Here is a 19,479-nt window from a genome sequence, read left to right as displayed (position 1 = left end):
CGACGGGGGTAGCATTCCACCCTTCTAGAGGGAGAAGTCATGTTGTTGCTGACTATCCAGGTTAAAGTTAACCAGAGCCCCAGCGTCACAAAATGGACGCTGCTGCCACAGACACAAGTCTGACCTCCTGCTGCTGGGAGTCCTTCCAGTCACAGAGGTTTGGACAATAGGTTTCCTGCCTGGAGAGGTGCGAGCACCACCCCAGACAGGACTTTGTGTATTGGGACAGGGAGGGCTGAATAGAATGAGACACTGCTGGGGCACACTAGGTGCTCCATGCATACCCCAGTTCAAACCGGTTGCTGGGGCACTCCAGCCCCAGCTCTGGCGCGAAACTAGACAAAGGAAAGGGGGTGTAACCACCACCCTTCCTGGTCCCACCCATAGGAGGGACCTAGAAAGTAATCCAGCCCCCTTTAGTTGTATAAAGGTAGGAGCTGAGTCCCAGGACTTTAGATTTGATCCTGAACTGAAACTTGAAACTAAACTCTGGACGTTCGACATTCTGCTGAAGCTGAAGACTGAAGAATCTCCCTGTGGCCAAGGAGTGACCACCCTGGGCAACCAGGCACCATCCAGCAAATCAACGGCTTGCTTTGTCGACGCTCCCGCCGGGACCCGAGCACAGAGCCTGACAAGACCCAGACATCCAGACCTCTCTGCACGTCTGTAGCATAGCTGAGATCCGTGGAGGCGACGAGACACGTGGGACCGGACATCTTGAAAATTCCACGACTTGCTACATGCGCAGCTCCTGAGGTATCCTCGAAGCTGTGCACTGGGGATTGAGAAGCCCCGAATCTGAGATCCACCTGCACCGAAGATCAGCCCTCCACACTCCACGAGTTCTGCGTGGGGCCCTTCTGCTTTTGTTCTGCTCGACGCGTTGTCCGGTAGCTTGCCGGCTGGCTAGTAGCCTCTGTGACGACAATCCTTTTGAACCAACTTGCTGGTCTAGTTGCTCCAGACTGGCCCTTGCCTCCCTGCAAAGGTGAGGCACCTCAGACCTTGCTGGTCTGCACCAGAAGCCTTCTTTGAATCCTGCGTGGGTTGCCTATGCCAAGGCTTGTTGACTCCAATCCGTCAGTCGACCCCTCCATCTGTGAGAACCTTCGTGGGACAGCTCCTCTCCAGCATCTGGTCGTCCTCGACGCCTCCTGGTCCGCGTGGCTGAAGAGACAAGCTTCACGACAGCCACTGATTGCTCCTTGACGTCGTCTGGTTCCTTCCTGGTTCCACCCGGTCACTGCCTGGTCGTCTGCAGCATCTTTCTTCACAGGCTCCATAGACTTCAACGGTGAAACCCGACACATCTTCACACCTATGCACCCGCTTCCTGTGGGTGAGGTAACGCGAGTACTTCGGTGCTCCCAAGGGTATTGACTATCCAAGTGTCTAGGTTTTTAGTTGTTAACTCCTAGCAAAACCGGAAGTGTCCTAAATCCTTCTTTTTCTAAACTCTAAGTTCCCATTGACTTAACATTGACTCACGTGTGTGTGTAAAGACACTGCACGCGCCACCTGTGGGCCTCCTACTCCTAACCTAAGGTTCAGATAGTGTAGCCCCAGCGATTCTCCAAGCCCTAGGCCTTTCCTTTTCTCGTGACGGGGTACTTATACCACTTTCTTAGTATATGGTTTGCTTCGCCCCTAGGGCCTAACTGTATTTTGTGCAACTTAATATATTCTGATTAAGTAACTTATGTGCTTTTGCCTCTGATCTCATAAAGAGTTCAGAGGAGTGTGTTAGTAAATAAATAACATATATATTTTATAAATATCCTGTGTGGTGTCCTTTCATTTGGTATTTAAGGGGTTAAATATGGTAAAACAGCTGGCTTTACACGCCCTCAAGAGTCTTTTAGCCTAAGACTGTCCACGCTACCACTAGGATAGCTGGTCTAGAAGGTTGACTTACAACCACCACCATAAGGGTTGTTTGGACTGGTGAAAGGTGCTCACTAGAATAGTGAACATCATATACCAGGCCAACTTCTCACACATAAGAGCTCTATTGTCCCAGAAAGAAGTTGCCCTCACAACTGCTCGTGAAACATTTGTCCTTCACGTAGCTAACACCCGCACAGAGATGCATGCTTTATTGAATACTGACTTGGCATTGCATTTCGGTGAATTCATTCACACAATCTTTAATGCATCCACCACAACTGGGCTGGCGCACTTTTTTAAAGTGGTTAGCAGCGGCCTTGTGACTTATTTCAAAGTATATTTGGGGTCTTTCCTGCTTTCTTTCATTAGATCTTTTCAACCCTATTTGGTGGATTTCCCATTCTGCTAGCTGCAGGCGTTCTTTTGCTGTTTTGTTTCATTCAAAATGGATGTGCGTCCTGTGTTTCAAGACGAGCTGTCGCTACTGGCACTGTTTCGCAACAGAATGCTTGAGTACTATGGAGCGCTGCCACTTGCCATCTTAAGTGCAGCTTATGGATTATCGTTTCGATTTTCCTATTTTACATGTGTCCAGCCTGTCTTTCATTGCCTGAGTTGCGATTTCGACTGGGCCCTGGATTTGTGTCTCTGCAATACGGTGTCTCCTGATGTGGATTATAACCAGCTCATGAACCCCTTAGTTGCTCATGAATTGCTTTGTTCTGATGGAGGGATTATGGCCTTTGCAGCGATGCATCGAATACTGGGTCATTGGAATGTATTCGCAGCGGCGCAAGATTTCTTGGCACACAGCTTCGTTGAGAACCCACCGAGTTGCCCTCTGATGGTGCTAGAGGCTCCGGTAATTAAAGAGCATGTATGTTCTTTCCCGCTCTTAAATTCAATGGCTGAACTATGTTCGGATGAGAACAGTGACTTCCTGTTGGAAGCAGTTGCTGCACATTTTGCATATTTAATGTTAGGATGAAGTAAGTCATCACCGTTTATTGGACATTGAACATATTTGTATTCTTTTTTTGCATATGAATTTTATTTCGGCCCCATGCCTATTGAATTTGCTAAAGCCACTGACTAAATTTTCTTGATTATGAGACTTTGTTTTTGGGTGAAATTTTTTTTTCCACTTGTGCAAAATTGAACTGACTGTCGTTCTTGAACTCTGCATTCCATAAAATTTGCCCCTTATCTTATCTTATCTTATCCGTGCTAGGATCAAGGGAGGGTGTCATATAGTTATGCTTTGTCTTCACACTGTGTTAAGTTAGCATGAGCTTATTAGGAGTTTAAACGCCATACAATTTTTTGCTTCACACGAGAATATGTTTTGCTATTTGTATCAGCTTTGCTTGGTAAGCTATGTCTGTACAGTGAGTGCCGAGGCCTTCAAGGTTAGTTCAACACAGTGGTTGTTGTGAGGTCTGATCTTCACACGTTCTAGACAGAACATATATGCAGCTGCGGCCAACTCTGGCTTTAGGCGCGTTTTAATATTGCACTACACAGAGCATGCCACACAATTGATGATGATTCGCATGCAGAGAGCTGGTGGAAGATGATGTGATCCCTATCCACTCGGATCAGAGGTATGGGGTCGCCCTTCTAAAACCCAAAGAGACCTTCTTAGATATAAAATAATATACTAGCAAGGGAGGGTAAGACTTAGGTTCTATTTAGCCTTCTTCCCTCTAGCATTTTAACATGCTTTCTCCCTTTGTATTTTATGGACTAGTAACTATGCTGATTACTTTGTTTCTTATAATATGTTTGCTTGTATTAGCTAAGATACTGCGCTTGAGAACACTGCATTAGAAATAAACATTTCAAACGTGCACGTGTCTTCATTTACTCCTCGTTCTGGATTGATATGTTGGTATAACGAAAGAGTGTTCATGTGTTCCACGTTACCTGAGGTGTTCTAAGTCCATGTTCTGGGTTGTCTAAACAGTGGGAGTTTGTAGGAACCAATGAGACACTGATTGCTAGTCTGGTAGGGGATTTTGGGTACTAAGGTGAGTTTTGGTACACCCTAATTCACTGAGGTTCCAAGTCTCTATGCACAGTTCTGTGTGAGAGCATGATCCCTGCGACATGGCGCCCAACCGTTGGTGGTCTTATTACATGACACTTGAGTAGTGCTTCTATCAGTCCTTAACACCCTTCACTATTGTTTCCGGAAGAAAGTGGTGTCGGACAAACCTACCTATAGTTACATAGGTCTTTTCAAGCTTGATTCTTTTCAGACGGTTTCTTTTTGAATTACTACCCAGTTGTGCTACTAAGTTTTTGTTGTACCTCTTTCTTACTGTGTCACTATGGTCGTTGATATTCCACAGCATAGTCGGATTGCGGTACGCAATCATTTACAGACTTATGATGTCCCTGTGGATGGAATGGCTGTGATCATGGTAGTGAGTGCGGAAGTAGCTTACCCATACAATTTTTTTTTACTCGTGGGTGACCTTCCCGTCTGTGAATGCAAATACTAATGTGTTCGACACGTACACTCCGACTGCCATGCCACAGGAATATGTTCCCTACAGAACACAGGAAGTTCCTATTAATGCTTGGCAGCACTGAGTTTGGTTTAAGGGCGCTCTACCCCACTCTTTGTTAACTCCGAGGTTAGGTCCTTTGTCCATTCCAGGCGCAACTTGGCCTGTTTTGGCTGGATTTACACCGCATCCTAGACATGGAGCGGTTCCCGTTGCAGATTTCCGGCTGTTACATAAAGTCGCAATTAGTGTAATTCGGTCGTTAATGCAGTACATTACCCGCAATCTCCCGGGCAGGGCCCCGGGTGCTGCGGCGCTTCCTGCCGGACAGGGCGGAATGAAGCTCAGTCCTGTGATGGTGAATGCAGTAATGGGCAAGTGCCCCAGAATAAGGATGATTTTCCTTTCTGGCTTGCCGAGAAGTTTGACCAGCTGGAAGCAGTATTTCCTAACACGACTCCTGGTGAAAAACACAGGATTCCGGCAATAAGCATGCCAAAAGACTTGGTCCCGGAACCTGGTAACTGTGAGACATGGAGTAGGATCTTTGTGGCAGTATATACGAGGTGCTTCGGCACTCCGTCGATGACTGTCCTTCCTACGGTCCTTAAGCGTGTTCAGGATGAGCACGGACCGAGGCGGCGGTTGAATTGGTATGCGCCTATGCAGCACTTTTGACGTAGTTTCTGATCTCATACTTGCGAATGTCAAGGGAGATGCAGTGAACTTTCAGGTGTCTAATGCTTTGCAGGCTGTACCAGATGTCCACAAACACCGGCAGTTAGCAAGAATTATTGTGGCGGCTTATAAAACTGTGGGCTGTAATAGTTTGGGAGTCAAGCCTTTCTCAACGAAAGAGAAAAAACAACCCCAAGGGCAGAAGTCAGAAACTGACGAATATCCCAAGGCTAAGAAGCAAAATTGGCCAAAAAAGCAACAAAAACAGGGTAAACAACAACAGCCGAAACAGGAGTCTCGTCCTGCATCTCCAGTGCCTGCACCTACAGAAAGTATTTATGACTTGCGCGATCACGCGGCGATAAAATCACCTGATTGTTTTCAGGTTTCCGAACAACGCTCTCCTCGTTCTTTTCAGGAATCTTCGGCCTCATCGACTGGTGGTGGAGGAGGCGGCAGAGGTCGGGGCGGCCAGCAGGGAAGTGACCAACCCCGCCCGAAAAACAGTAAAGGCAAGCAGGACGATTCAACACCGAAAAGACCCAATTTTCAGAAAAAGAAAGTTGCCGATTTAACAGCGAGATATGCCACAGATAGTGAGAACGCAGCTTCGGAATCAGACATGGGCTCTGACCTTGTTGGACAGCGCGGCGGAGATTACCATAGTGCGAGAGGCCCTGCGTCCACTACTGAAGGTGACAGCGACTGACCGTTATATTGTTGTGGAGACAGCTGACACTAGAGTAGCTCCCCCTGATAGACTTTATGAAATAGTCCTTTTAGTTGAAGGTGACATACAACGTACCATAAAAGGGGTATTTTGGGAAAATCTTACAACTACCTATGACATTTTGTTAGCGGAGGCTGACTGGCCCCCACCTTTTGTGCTCGCAGCTCCGAGAGGGGAGGAGGTAATCCTCCCTAGTTTCGCGCACACTGTCTCGAAGGAGCATGCGCTGAATTTTGCAGAAGAGTTGGCTAAAGCCCTTGCGCCAGCTCTGTACCGTACAAACTGTGGTTGGGATACATTTTCCCCACACCTCGAGATTCCCTTCCGGTCTATGCCACAGCCTCAACCTCAACCTCCAATTAGACGCGAAGTTAAGGCTTCTGTTGCGGAAATCCTTGAATAATTGGAATATCAAGGTCTAATGGAAACATGTGTGTCACCGATGAATAACCCTCTTTTTACTGTGACCAAGCCTGACGGATCATATCGTTTGGTATTGGATTACCGGCATTTGAACCCGCATTGCCGTACCTGTGCAGTACAGAATACTCACAGCTCTGCCTTAGTGGATAGTCTTGTGCGTAAGCGGTTTACAACCACGCTTGACATATCCAACGTTTTTTTTGCCCACCATTTGGATGGTCTAAGTTCCCAATGGACCAGTTTCATGAGCGGCGGCAAACAAAAACAGTTCAAACGTTTACCAATGGGCTATAAGAATAGTCCAGGTGTGTTTGCTGCCCACATAGTCTCTCTCTTGGAGAGAGTATACCCAAATGCGTGTTGGTATGTGGATGACATTTATCTCACAGACGACGAACTTTGGGTGCATCTGTGTCGAGTAGACCGCATAATTTGTAGCTTTGCGGACTTCGGCTACAAGTTTAACTTTGCAAAGTCTCACATTGCAGAGTACACAGTGTTGTTCCTGGGCTACGAGCTCAACAATGAAGGTCGAGGATTGGCTCCTCACTTCTTGGAGAAATGCGCACAACTGCGCGCTCCGTCAACTCTGAAAAAATTACAGTCCTTGCTGGGATTTTTGAATTTCGGGCGTACATACATTCCTGAATATGCCCAGCGTATCAAGCCTTTGTATGCTTTGATACAACCTACTTTTACCAAATCGTGCTGGCTGCCAGAACACTCAGCTATTTTGCAGTCTTTGCAGGCTGATCTTCTAGAATCTAAATTCTTACTGACTCGTGATAACCACACCAACCTGGTAATAAGAATCATCCCTGGGGCGGTGGGTTTCACTTACCTTACTTTTAATGAAGGAGACACAGTACCTATTGCTTACCAGTCACACTTGTACACATCGGCTGAAATGCGGTTTTCCTCTGTGTAAAAAGTTTTGACAGCAGTGCTGATGGCGATTCTTAAGGAACGTGCACTGTCACAGGGAAAACGCATGTTGGTTGTTACCCCGTATCCTGCATTGGAGGCAGTTAGGAAAGCCTGTGTACCAAATTCTAAAGCTTTGCACCCACGGTGGATTCAATGGGCAGCATCATTGACCTCTCTGGATGTCACTTTTGTTTTTGATGCCTCCATACAGTCGCAGGAGTTTTTGCAATATGAATTTGTTCATCCTGCACCTTTGGCTATGTGGCCTTTGGAGGATTTCCATTGTATCATTTACACTGATGGTTCGGCGCGAGTTGCGCACGGGTCTAAACGCACAAGTTACTACTTGTGTAACGATAGATAAGAGACATTAGTTAGTGTTCAAAGTTCAAAAAGTACTTTATTCGGTTAAAAAGTCAATAACCATAAAAGCAACAGATAAAAAAGAAACAATACATTTACAGTGTTGAATAGTACAGCTGTTTGTAAAGGAAGAAGTTTATGTAATACATAGTATATACAGTATTAAATTTCATCTAAACAAATTGATTTCCGATATTTAAAAACCTGTTTAAAAAACTCAGATAATGAAGCGACAGTAAAAACATTGTCCATTTTTTGCAATTCTAAAAACGCTGGGCGACATCTATACAGATTCATCTCTTTTAGGATAGGGACAATAAGTTTCCTACGGGGCAGTGTATAAAATTTACAAAAGAATAAAACAGGTATATTGGATTGTACAGATAATTCATCACAAGGGCATACAGGCAATTCATTGGACCACGAGTTCATTTCAGGGAAAGTGAATAATCTAAAAACAATATTAAATCTGAAACGTGTTAAGAAGAATCTATCATAATTAGGCATATGTAGGGTTAGGTATGGCTGTAATTTATCTCTGGTTAAAATCAGCTGATGTGAGGAAACAGTCTTTTTTCTCTCAGACACTCCATACACAGTTTTTTCAATGTTTTTCTAGGAATGTGTACCATAGTAGACGGATCATCATAATATTGTAAGCGGTCAATTTCCATCAGGAATGTTCTGATGTAATTTAACCATTCAAGTCCATTTACTTTTCCAAGTTTTAGCACATCCTGTAATATGGCACGATTTAATCCACATTCATTTACAGTCCAAACTCTGTGCCACAGAAGAAGGGGCTGTATTCTAATTATGTCTGAAATGTACGGCAACCCCAGCTCAGCATGGCAAATAAAAGTCGCTGTAGTCTCTGGTATTGACAGGATATGCCGTAAGAATTTATTTTCAACTGTTTGGAGTGCTTTTATGTTGGAGTAACCCCAGAGCCCTACTGCATACAGTGCCAACGATACACACGTTGCATTATAAATAGTTAAAATTTTCCTGATCGTTTTTTCCCCCAATTTTCTTATAAAACTCTTCAGTGCCATTATTGTCTTAGAGAACAGGAGCGTTCTTGCCTTCACCGCACTTGACCAAGAACCGGTGTCGTGGAACAAGATTCCAAGATAAGGGAAGGTGGATGTTCTTTCTAAAGGGGCGTTATTTATATACATCGTTTTCATTTGCTTTTTAATGCGTGTGCCACAATTCATTGAGAAAGTCTTGCTACAATTTATTTTTAAGTCAAGGCTGAGCATAAACTGGTTAAAAGATGTTATCAGTTTTTGCAGGGCCATAGGGGTACGGGCCATTAAGACAGCGTCGTCTGCATACAAGAGTGCAGGGATAAATCTTTTTCCGATTTTAGGCATATCCCCACACTCTTGCAACAGACGACTTTCAAGGCCATTTATGTAGATAAGGAATAAAAAGGGGGCCAAAACGCACCCCTGGCGTACACCGCGCCCTATTCCAAAAGGCCTACTACATTCCCCCCCATTTCCATAACGTACAATAGCAGTGGCTCCTGAATATAAATCCCTTAAAAATCGAATTATCGGCTTTTCTACGCCCAGCCTTGACATCAAGTCCCATAATTTAGAATGAGACACAATCGAAAGCCGATGTAAGATCAACAAATGTAAAATACAGGTGCTCCCTTTTTATCATAATATATTTCTGCTGGATCATAAATACATTTAGACCCTGCTCCATTGTTCCTATACCCTTTTGAAATCCAAATTGTAGGTCGCTTATTACCCCAAACTCCCCTGCCCAGTTTTGTAATTTAGCTAAAATGACTCTACCAAGGATCTTTATTGATGAATCAAGAAGGGATATTGGCCTATAACAGGCACAATCTTGTCTCTCTCCCTTCTTGTAAATAGGTACAACAATTGATGTAAACCAAGATAGACTCAGTCCCCTTACTAGGGCTGCATTAAAGAGTTGTACAAGCATTGGACCCCAGATTTCACTATTCGCCATGTACAAATCTGCCGGGATCCCATCAGGGCCAGCCGCCTTACTACCCTTTGTGGCTTCCAGACTTGTTAGGATCTCGGGTAAGGTTACCATCAATTTACGTTCCTCCTCTTCTAACTCATCTTCCGAGTTTAAACCTATATCTTGTACCTCATCTATGGACATGTAAAGAGTGGAAAAGTGTGCAACCCAGTCCTCCTCATTAATCGCGATTTCCAATCGAGCTTTAGTGTTTTCATAGGGTAGGGGGGCATTTACCACCCTCCAAAAGGCAGATAAATCTTTAGTTTGTGAGGCTGCACATAGTTCTCCCCATACCACCCTTTTAATAGCATTTTTCCTATCTTTTAGGGCCCGATTATAACTTTTCCTTAGGTTTCTTATCTGAGCAATATCTCGTGGCACCTTATGTATTGCATGTTTAAGTTCTGTAAGGGCCTTGGTACAAGTCCTGTCAAACCATCTTGTGCTGTTCTTGGGCCCAACTTTTGACGCTGGTTTCAAATTCTCTTTGATAGTGGATGCAATGATGTTAAAGTGCTCTATTATGCTTTCACTATCAGAATCTTCGTCCAGACAAATTTTAAAACTATCGGCACAGGTATTTACCAACTTTTAAAAAAATTATTCCGGTACCACCTTACTCCACTTGAGAGTATACCCGTTCTGCCTCCCTAGCGCCACATCTGGTGCAACTTGCGGTAGGGTCAGATCGTTTCGTCGTGCCACAAAGAGGTTCTCAATCTCGAGTATTTGCGGTAAGTGGTCACTCATTGGTGCGTCCAAAATTTTAAAACTACCTATCTTGTGACCGTAACTATTTGAGCAGAAGCTAAAGTCAATGGTAGTGGATGCTCCCCGCCCAATAAAAGTTGATACAAAAGGTGTTGGTTGCTGAGTCATTTCATTTACAAAACCCAAGTCATAATCAAACAATAATTCATTCAATAAGTCCCCAGTTTGTATATGTTTAAAATGTGAGAGGTTAATGTCCTGCTCTAACATTAAGACACAAATGCCTTTTTGTCCTTTGGTGCATAATGGACAATTAAAATCACCCCCCCATAAAATCATTACTTCCTTTTCCTTGCTGTCTAATTCACATTGTAAATCATTTGCTAACATTTTCAGAATATCCCGAGACATGTTACCGGGGATATTATTATAAAAATGTATAATTACAAGACACAGTCCAATTTTGGTATCTATCGCTAATTTATGGTAAAAATCACATTTGGAGTAAAAACGTACCTTCTCGTACCTTAAACCATTCAAGAGGTACGTGATTAGACCACCCTTAGGTCTCCCATATGTGCCACCTACTGCTGGGGTACAGAATGTTTTATAGCCATTTACATGTATCGGATCTATAGCCCAGGTTTCTTGGAAGGCCATAATATCCAGGCCATTTGTAACAGTCTCCCAGGAGGGATTGGCAATTTTTGTTTTCAAACCTGCCACATTCCAAAACATCATGGTACATATGTCTTCATTTAAGTCCATACCACCATTATCTGTTTCCCTCCCCTCATTTGCAAGTTTATTGTTTCTGGGTGTATTAATATGTGCGACGGTTTGCTTTCCATTATTCCTGGTATCTACTCCATTACATTTTTTATTCTCCCTCTCCAAGGTATTAATTACATTTGTGGTATCATTTTTATTCAGTGGCTTTTTTTCACTTTCCTTCCTTGTACTCATATCAAGGGGTAACTGATTTCCAGTACTATCCATTGGGTTACTAAGGGTGGATAGGGATATGGGGGACTGTAGGGCCTCATTGTCTGAATGTCAATCCACTGCCTCCAATTCGCTAAACCGATTGAATCAGGGGAGGGTAAATGGAACATATTGTGGATCCATCCATTCTGCATGTCGGTATCGGTCGGTGTAATGTGTTCTCCCCACCCTTCGCTGAATTGTAGTCCAGCCATCGTTTACCCCCTCTCCCCATGTATTTTGAGTTGGATCCCCAAGCATTTCATGACCCCACCCTATTTAAACCCCTCATCCAGCTCCATCTATTATCCGTAGGGTGAGCTGGCATGTAGAAAAAAGAGAGTGGTCTTGCCACAATTGTGACTCCATTATTTCTCTTTGCCCTGAGACAAATATGATCCACTGTTCTGGGGTCATCAAAGGTTATCACCACACAATCTCCTTGAATTCTCTTTTTGGTTTTTCCCACCCAAGGAACCCTCTGCACCATTAAGATGTTACTAGTTATGTTTGGTGGAAGGGGATGGTTGGAATTTAACCAGTGGAACACCTTATTTTTAAGTGTCCAAAATGATTCCGTGGCCTGGGCAGCCAATTCAGGAACCCCAGTTAGGATTACCACGTATGGGCATGCATCTGGTGGTAAATTGATCCCTCTACGTTTTTCAGTCCTATCTTGTAGAAGTTTCTCAGTACTGTGGGTGGGGTCATTTAAGGTGTCTGGTTTGTTTGTGTTAACCTCAGTAGTTGGAGTAGATTTAGCCGAGTGTTTACTTGTCACAGGAGGGCAAGGGTTTAACAGTGGTGTTTTAGGGGCTGGTTTTTTAACTTCAACTAGGGGTTTATTTATTGTTTGTGATTTATTTACAGGCAGGGTTGAGTGGGCTACTTTTTTTTGTCTGAATCGAACGCAAGGCTTCTATATCCTTATGTAGAACGTTTAGTTGGGTTTCTATTACCAGGAGCTTATTTTCCAGAGGAGACAACAAGGATTTAATAAGAGTTTTTAGTGTTGATATAAACAGATCTTCCCTATCTATACTAATGGCTGTACTATTGGGTGTGGTGCTGTTATTAAAAATGTCACTTTTGTTTTTGATGCCTCCTTACAGTCGCAGGAGTTTTTGCAATATGAATTTGTTCATCCTGCACCTTTGGCTATGTGGCCTTTGGAGGATTTCCATTGTATCATTTACACTGATGGTTCGGCGCGAGTTGCGCATGGGTCTAAACGCACAAGTTACTACTTGTGTAACGATGGATAAGAGACATTAGTTAGTGATAGATTCCTTACCTTAAAATATCCCGAGACGTCAGACTGGATCCGGAAAATTTTGCGTAGCAATACCCCTGCGCGCCGGCAGGCGTCGTCCGCGGCTCCGCGTCCGTCGTCTGCGTCGTTAGCGCCGGAATGACGTCGTCGTAGTACTTAGACGCCCCCCTTGTGCGCTGATGTCAGTTCTGATACACAGCTTTTCTGCGCCAGATACGCAGAGCCATGATAGAACCAACACTGGTGCCATGAAACTAGGGCCCTGAAAGGGGATGACCTTAACCCTAGTGTGAGAAGTTGGCCTGATGTATGATGTTCACTAGTCTAGTGAGCACCTTGTATCAGTCCAAACAACCCTTATGGTGGTGGTTGTAAAGTCAACCTTATAGACAAGCTATCCTAGTGGTAGCATGGACTAAGCAGTCTTAGGCTAAACTCAAGAGGGCATGTGAAGCCAGCTGTTTTACCATATGCAATCCTGTAATATCAAATGAAAGGACACCACACAAGTTATATATTTTAAAAATATATGTATTTATTACTAGAATAATCCTCTGTACTCTTTATGAGGGCAGAGGCACAGCGTTTAACCCCTTCAATGCTCATGACGAGCTCAGCTCGTCATGCAGTACACTAAACGTGTGCTCATGACGAGCTGAGCACGTCATGAACAATGGTAAATAATGGTCTTCAGCACAGCAGGAAAATCTCCCTAGCAGCCAAGGTGTTAAACAAAAGCAGTTAAACATACAAAAGTTGCACAGTTATGGATAGGCCCGGTGGCCACTTAAACCATATACTAAATAAGTGGTATAAGAACCACGTTTCGAACAATGGTAAGGCCTAGGGCCTTGGGAATCGCTGGGGCTACTCTGGACTAACAGCAGTTAGGACAGGAGAGGCCCGCGGGACTCGGGTGCAGCACTAAAAGCACACGCATGCACCAATCCAAAGTCAATGGTGCGTAAAAGGTACAATGTTACTGTTTTGGAAGTCTTCCGACTGGACTAGAACTTAGCCACTTTAAACTAGGACACTAGATGTGTAAACCACTACAGGAGCACCGGTGTTTGATCGTTACCTCACCCACATGAAGCAGGTGCATAGGTGCCAAAGTGTGTCGGGTTTCGTCGTGGAGTTCTATGGAGCCTGGAGGTGAAGATGCTGCAGGCGGCCAGGAGAGAAGAGTCCGGGTGGATCCAAGGGTGGATCGCAGATGTAGAGTACCTGAAAGCAGAGGGTACAGAGTCTGGGTCACTAGCCAGTGACCAGGATGGAACCAGGAAGGAACCAGGCGATGTCGGGCGCATTCAGGTGTTGTCCAGAAGCTTGACTCCGCTGCCACGTGGACTCGGGGGCATCAACGATGACCAGGAGTGGATCGCGAGCTGTCCCACAAAGGCTCTCGGTGTCGACTTCCGGATCGGAGTCAACAGGCCTTGGCAAAGGCAACCCACGCAGGAATCGAAGATTGCTTCTTTCTCGGACCAGCAAGGTCAGAGAGGTTGCTCCTTTTCAGGGGAGCGAGGGCCAGTCGTCGTAGAGGCCACTAGCCAATGGGTAAGTGACCGGACAGACGCGTCGAGCAGGAAAATGCAAAAGGGCCCCACGCAGCACTCGGTGAGTGTGGAGGGGTGGTCTTCGGTGCACGAGCTGCTCGGGGATGGGGCTTCTCAAACCCCAATGCACAGCTTCGAGGGTACCTCGGGGGCTGCACGGTCAGCACTTCGCAGTCTTTTCAAGATGGCTGGTCCCACGTCTCACGTCGCCTCCACGAGTCTCAGCTTTGCTGTGGCTGTGGATCGGGCTGTTGGATGTCTGGGAATCCGGTTCTTGTTGATCTCTGTCGCTCGAGCTCCGGCGGGAGCTGCAACAAAGCAAACCGTTGGGTGCTGGATGGTGCCTGTTTGCACAGGGTGGTCACTCCTTGACCACAAGGGAGATTCTTCAGTCTTCCACGTCGAGTGGGATGTGGAAGGGTCCAGAGTTCTGTATCAAAGTTTCAGTCAGGATAAATCTAATGTCTATAGACACAGCTCCTAACTTTATTCCAAATCAAGGGGCTGGATTACGGAAAGGGAGTGGTTACACCCCTTTCCCTTTGTCCAGTTTCGTGCCAGAGCTGGGGCTGGATTGCCCCAGGACCGGTTTGAACTGGGCTATGCATGGGGAGCCTTGTGGGCCATAGGCAGTGTCTAGTTTCACTCGCCCTGCCTGCCTCAATCCACTATCTCCTGTCTGGGGTGGTGTAACACCTCCCTGTGACAGGATACCATTTGTACAGGCCTCCCCTGCCGGAGTTTCGGTCAGCAGCAGGAGGCCAGACTTGTGTCTGTGGCAGCAGCATCCATTTTGTGATGCTGAGGCTCTGGTTAGTTTTAACCGCGTTTACTGTTACCCACATGTCTTAGCCCTCTAGAAGGGTGGAATGCTACCCCCGTCGCCAGAACTGGCGAGGTGGTAGTATTCCAAAGTGTATGACACCTTACACGACATGTTTTGATAAAGCCAAACCAAAGTTAGCAATAACCGTGAGGATTATAATGCACTTAAGAGTATATGATCTGGCAGTATCCCAGAACAGCTATAAGTTAATGGTTCCGAAAGCTGCAGACAGGCTAAGCTCATGCTAGAGCACCATCTCACATAAAACCAAGCACTCTGCCTCCAGGATTGTTAAGGCCTGCCATAGGAGTGACTTATAGGTATATATGTGTCCAGATATAGGTTTAGATATAGGTATACTATATCTAAGCAAGGGGTGATTACACAACCTTGCCCCAGCTGAGTGAATAGCCAGTTGTGTCAGTTTGGATGGCCAGCCAGGGGTGGCAAAAGATATGCTGCAGCCCCTGGTAGGCCTTGGATGCACCTATGCCCTGGGTACCTATAGTACACTGTACAGGAGCTCATAAGGTGACCCAATATCCAATTAGGTATGTACCTAGGATACATGGAGTCCATTTTACAGAGAGAGCAGATAGCCTGGGGCCCTGATTAGCAGGGTCCCAGGCCAACTAAGTTGAAAACCAGCTAAACACAAGGCAAAAAAATCTGGGATAACCATAGTCCAGGTATCCACCCTCCTACACCTAGGTATCGGTTCGCAGAACGGGGAGGATGGGTGGGTCGGTAAGGAATCTATCACTAACTAATGTCTCTTACAGATATATCGTTACACAAGTAGTAACTTGTGCATCTGAAAGAGACACGTTAGTGATAGATTCCTTACCTTAGAATAGATACCCCAGCAATACCAACGCTGGTGGTGGGTCTGCGAACCTATAATCACACCAGAAAGTCCTGGAGGACGGAACGGCCAAAGAAGCCATCCCTCCGGACTTGGCTGTCCAGGCAGTAGTGCCTTGCAAACGTGTGCAGCAATGCCCACGTAGCTGCCTGGCAAATGTCCTGCAAGGGCACTCCTCGGCCCAAGGCAGTGGTAGTAGCCGTGGCCCGAGTGGAATGAGCCCTCAGTCCAACATGGGGCTCCTTCTTAGCCAAGGAGTAACACGCCTGGATGCACAAGATGATCCACCGAGAGATGGTCCGCTTGTGCACCGCCTTTCCCTTCTTAGCGCCCACGTAACCAACAAAGAGAGTTGGTCATCCACCCGGAACTGGCGTGTGCGATCTAGATAGTAAGAGAGCGCACGTTTTGGGTCCAGACGGTGGAGCCTCTCTTCCTCTTTCGAGGGATGCGGAGGCGGAAAGAAGGTGGGCAAGGTAATGGACTGCCCGATGTGGAAGGCCGTGACAACCTTGGGCAGGAAAGAGGGTCTCATCCGCAACACAACCTTGTCCGGATGGACAGAGATGAAAGGAGGTGTAGAAGAAAGAGCCTGGAGCTCATTCACTCTCCTGGCAGAGGTGATGGCAACCAGGAAAGCAGTCTTCAAAGTATGAAGATGGAGAGGACAGTTATGGAGCGGCTCAAAGGGAGCACACATCAGGTAAGTAAGTACCAGGTTCAAGTCCCACTGGGGCATCATGAAAGGAACAGGAGGAAACATGTGTGTGATGCCCTTCAAAAACCTATTTACAATTGGGGACTTGAACAAGGAAGGCTGATCAGGTAGCCTTAAGAAGGCGGAAAGGGCAGAAAGGTACCCCTTGATAGTGCCCAGAGCAGAGCCCTGCCGGGCAAGTGAAAGAAGGAGGAGGAGAACCTCAGAAAGGGGTGCAGAGAGTGGATCCACAGCCTTTGCTGTGCAACATGCCACAAATCTGTTCCACCTGCAGGCGTATACCGACTTTGTGGAGGGACGCCTGGCTGCCAGAATGACATTACAGACTTCAGGAGGCAAGTCATATGGCCTCAACTGTCGCCGCTCAATCTCCAAGCTTGTAGGTGGAGACTGGACAGGTTCGGGTGGAGGACCGTCCCCTGCTGCTGCGACAGAAGGTCCTCCCGAAGAGGCAGACGAATCGGGGGATCGACTGATATGCTGAGTAGCTTGGGATACCAGTATCTTCGTGCCCAGTCCGGAGCCACAAGGATAACCTGGGCCCGGTCGCGCCTGATCTTCTTCAGCACTCTGGGCAGAAGTGGTATAGGCGGAAAGGCGTACAATAGACCGCAACTCCACTCACGCCGAAAAGCGTCTCCGAGCGAGTGCCGCCTTGGAAACTCCAACGCGCAGAACTGATGACATTGCGCGTTCTCTTCTGTGGCGAATAGATCTAACCAAGGCTCTCCCCGCTGCTGAAAGAGACCTTGCGCCACGTCCGAGTTCAGACGCCATTCGTGATCCATCATGCACTGACGGCTGAGTTCGTCCGCCCTGGCGTTCACAGAACCTGCCAGGTGTTGAACCACCAGGGTCACGCCCTGATGTTCCAGCCACTGCCAGAGACGCAGAGCCTCCTGGCATAGGGTCCACGACCCCACCCCGCCCTGTTTGTTGCAGTACCATATGGCGGTGGTGTTGTCCGTGAACACCTGCACTACACTCCCCCGGACAGAGGGGAGGAATGCCTTCAGCGCAAGTCGGATCACCCGCATCTCCAGAAGGTTGATTTGGAGCTGGGACTCCGCCGGAGACCAGAGGCCTCTGATCTCCGCCTCTCCCATGTGGCCCCCCCAGCCCAGGAGGGACGCGTCTGTCACAACCACGTGCTCCGGGTGGGGTAGGGAGAGGGATCTGCCACTGACCCAATCGCGGTCCGTGAGCCACCACTGCAACTGTCTTGCAGTGCCCTCCGAGATCAAGACATGGTCAGACAAGTTGCCCTGATGCTGGGCCCACTGAAACTTCAGGTCCCACTGCAGAGCCCGCATCCGCCACCGGGCGTGATGCACCAGAAGGATGCAGGAGGCCATCAGCCCCAGAAGCCGCAGCGTCAACCTGACCGAGACTCGGGATAAAGGCTGAAAGATCAGAATCAGAGCCTGAAAATCCCGAACCCGCTGTTCGGGAGGATAAACCCGAAACTGCGCCAGTGGCGGGCCGTCCATTGGGGGCGTTGCCCCACTGATGCCACAGCCCCTAATTCGTCATTCTACTTCTCCTACGCTAAATCCCACTCAGGACTCCAGACCTGATTGGAATTAGCGTCTGCATCGGAGAAGTAGAACGAGGGACGCTGGGGTGGGGGCGAGGCTGCAGCAGCACTCAGTGAGTTGAGTGACAGGCCAGCAGGCAGCGCAGTTGCAGTCCCAGCAATAGTGCGCATGTTCATTTTTGGGCTGATCATTTTTATGGTCAGCCCGAACATACGCACTCTAGGCTGCAAATTAGGAGACCGAAGGTTTGATGCGGCAGCCCCTCGGTCTCCTAATGGGCAGGGAATATCCCTGCCCTCCATCCAATCCTGGCGGCGCTGCTGGAGCAGCGTCAGTAGAGGGGTTGGCACACTACAGTGACGTCGCGGCTGTTCCGGTTTGCTTCTGGGTCCCGTGCTCTACTTCAACAGTTATGCAGAGGCGGCGCAGATTTATTTATACATTATTGCTGAATGCTGATCGAATTTAAAACGTACAGCTAAGTTTTGAATGCATTAATATGTGGATGCACGTGTGTTTTGGCTGAAACTTTCCGTGGGTCTCCCTTGGCTTTCTCTGCGCCTCTCGGTTGTTTGATAGCGCCTAGTGAGGTTGCTGAACAAAGCTGTTTGTAAATGTTAATGTGCTAAGATGATAACATGTTATTATGTTAGAATGTTAAGCCATAACTGAATATTTGTTCCCAGTAACACACTACGAGTGTGCTGTTCGGTTGCACCCGAGTTGTGAATCATGTGCCACTGCCAGCCTGCTAAGGCTGCTCGCAGGTTCCACGCTGCCTCTGTGTGTAAGGATACGTCATAGCCTTAAGCCATGGCAGTTTTCATAACTCCCCGGCACGGGAAGTATAAATGAGTAATATTCACCGACAAACACCCCCTGTGTATAAAGCAGTTTTTCAGTGCCACGCTATGTCAAACACACTGTGATGTAACAGTTTACACAATTTTCCCTGTCGGCATTCACATTACTTATTTTTTCCAGCATGCTGCTCAATACTGTTTCTTTAAGTTGCTGGTTGCGTCCCCTCCCCTTCTCATCCAGTTCATACAGTACTCTAATTTTATCCCTCCTGGGTCTCTCCCAAACTGTATGAACTGTACTTGTTGTACAGCGCTCCAACGCCCCTGCGGCATGTTTAGCGCTATTAAAAATAACTCTCTAAATAAGTGAAAGCGATTACCAAATATGTCAAATCAAGCAGGTACGGTCACAGCATTTTCCATGTTGCTCCTTGGAGGGAAGCGCTCAGTCTTGCCATTGCCTGTCTCGGCAACGCGTGCTTTTTAAATTCCGGAAATGAACATGTCAACATGTGTGTGCCTCTCACACCGTGTTTGTCTTCCTTCCTTTATGTAAAGTGCACACATTCATGTAATGGTCCTTTACATAAACTACACATAGCCGTTCTTTGCTTGGTTCAGCAGTGCAGCAAACAGAATACAATCGGCGCTCCCTTCCAACA

Source organism: Lissotriton helveticus, chromosome 6, assembly GCF_964261635.1.
Source record: "Lissotriton helveticus chromosome 6, aLisHel1.1, whole genome shotgun sequence".
NCBI classification, from domain to species: Eukaryota; Metazoa; Chordata; class Amphibia; order Caudata; family Salamandridae; genus Lissotriton; species Lissotriton helveticus.
The sequence above is the reverse complement of the archived record's forward strand: the minus strand, read 5'-3'. Positions refer to the sequence as shown.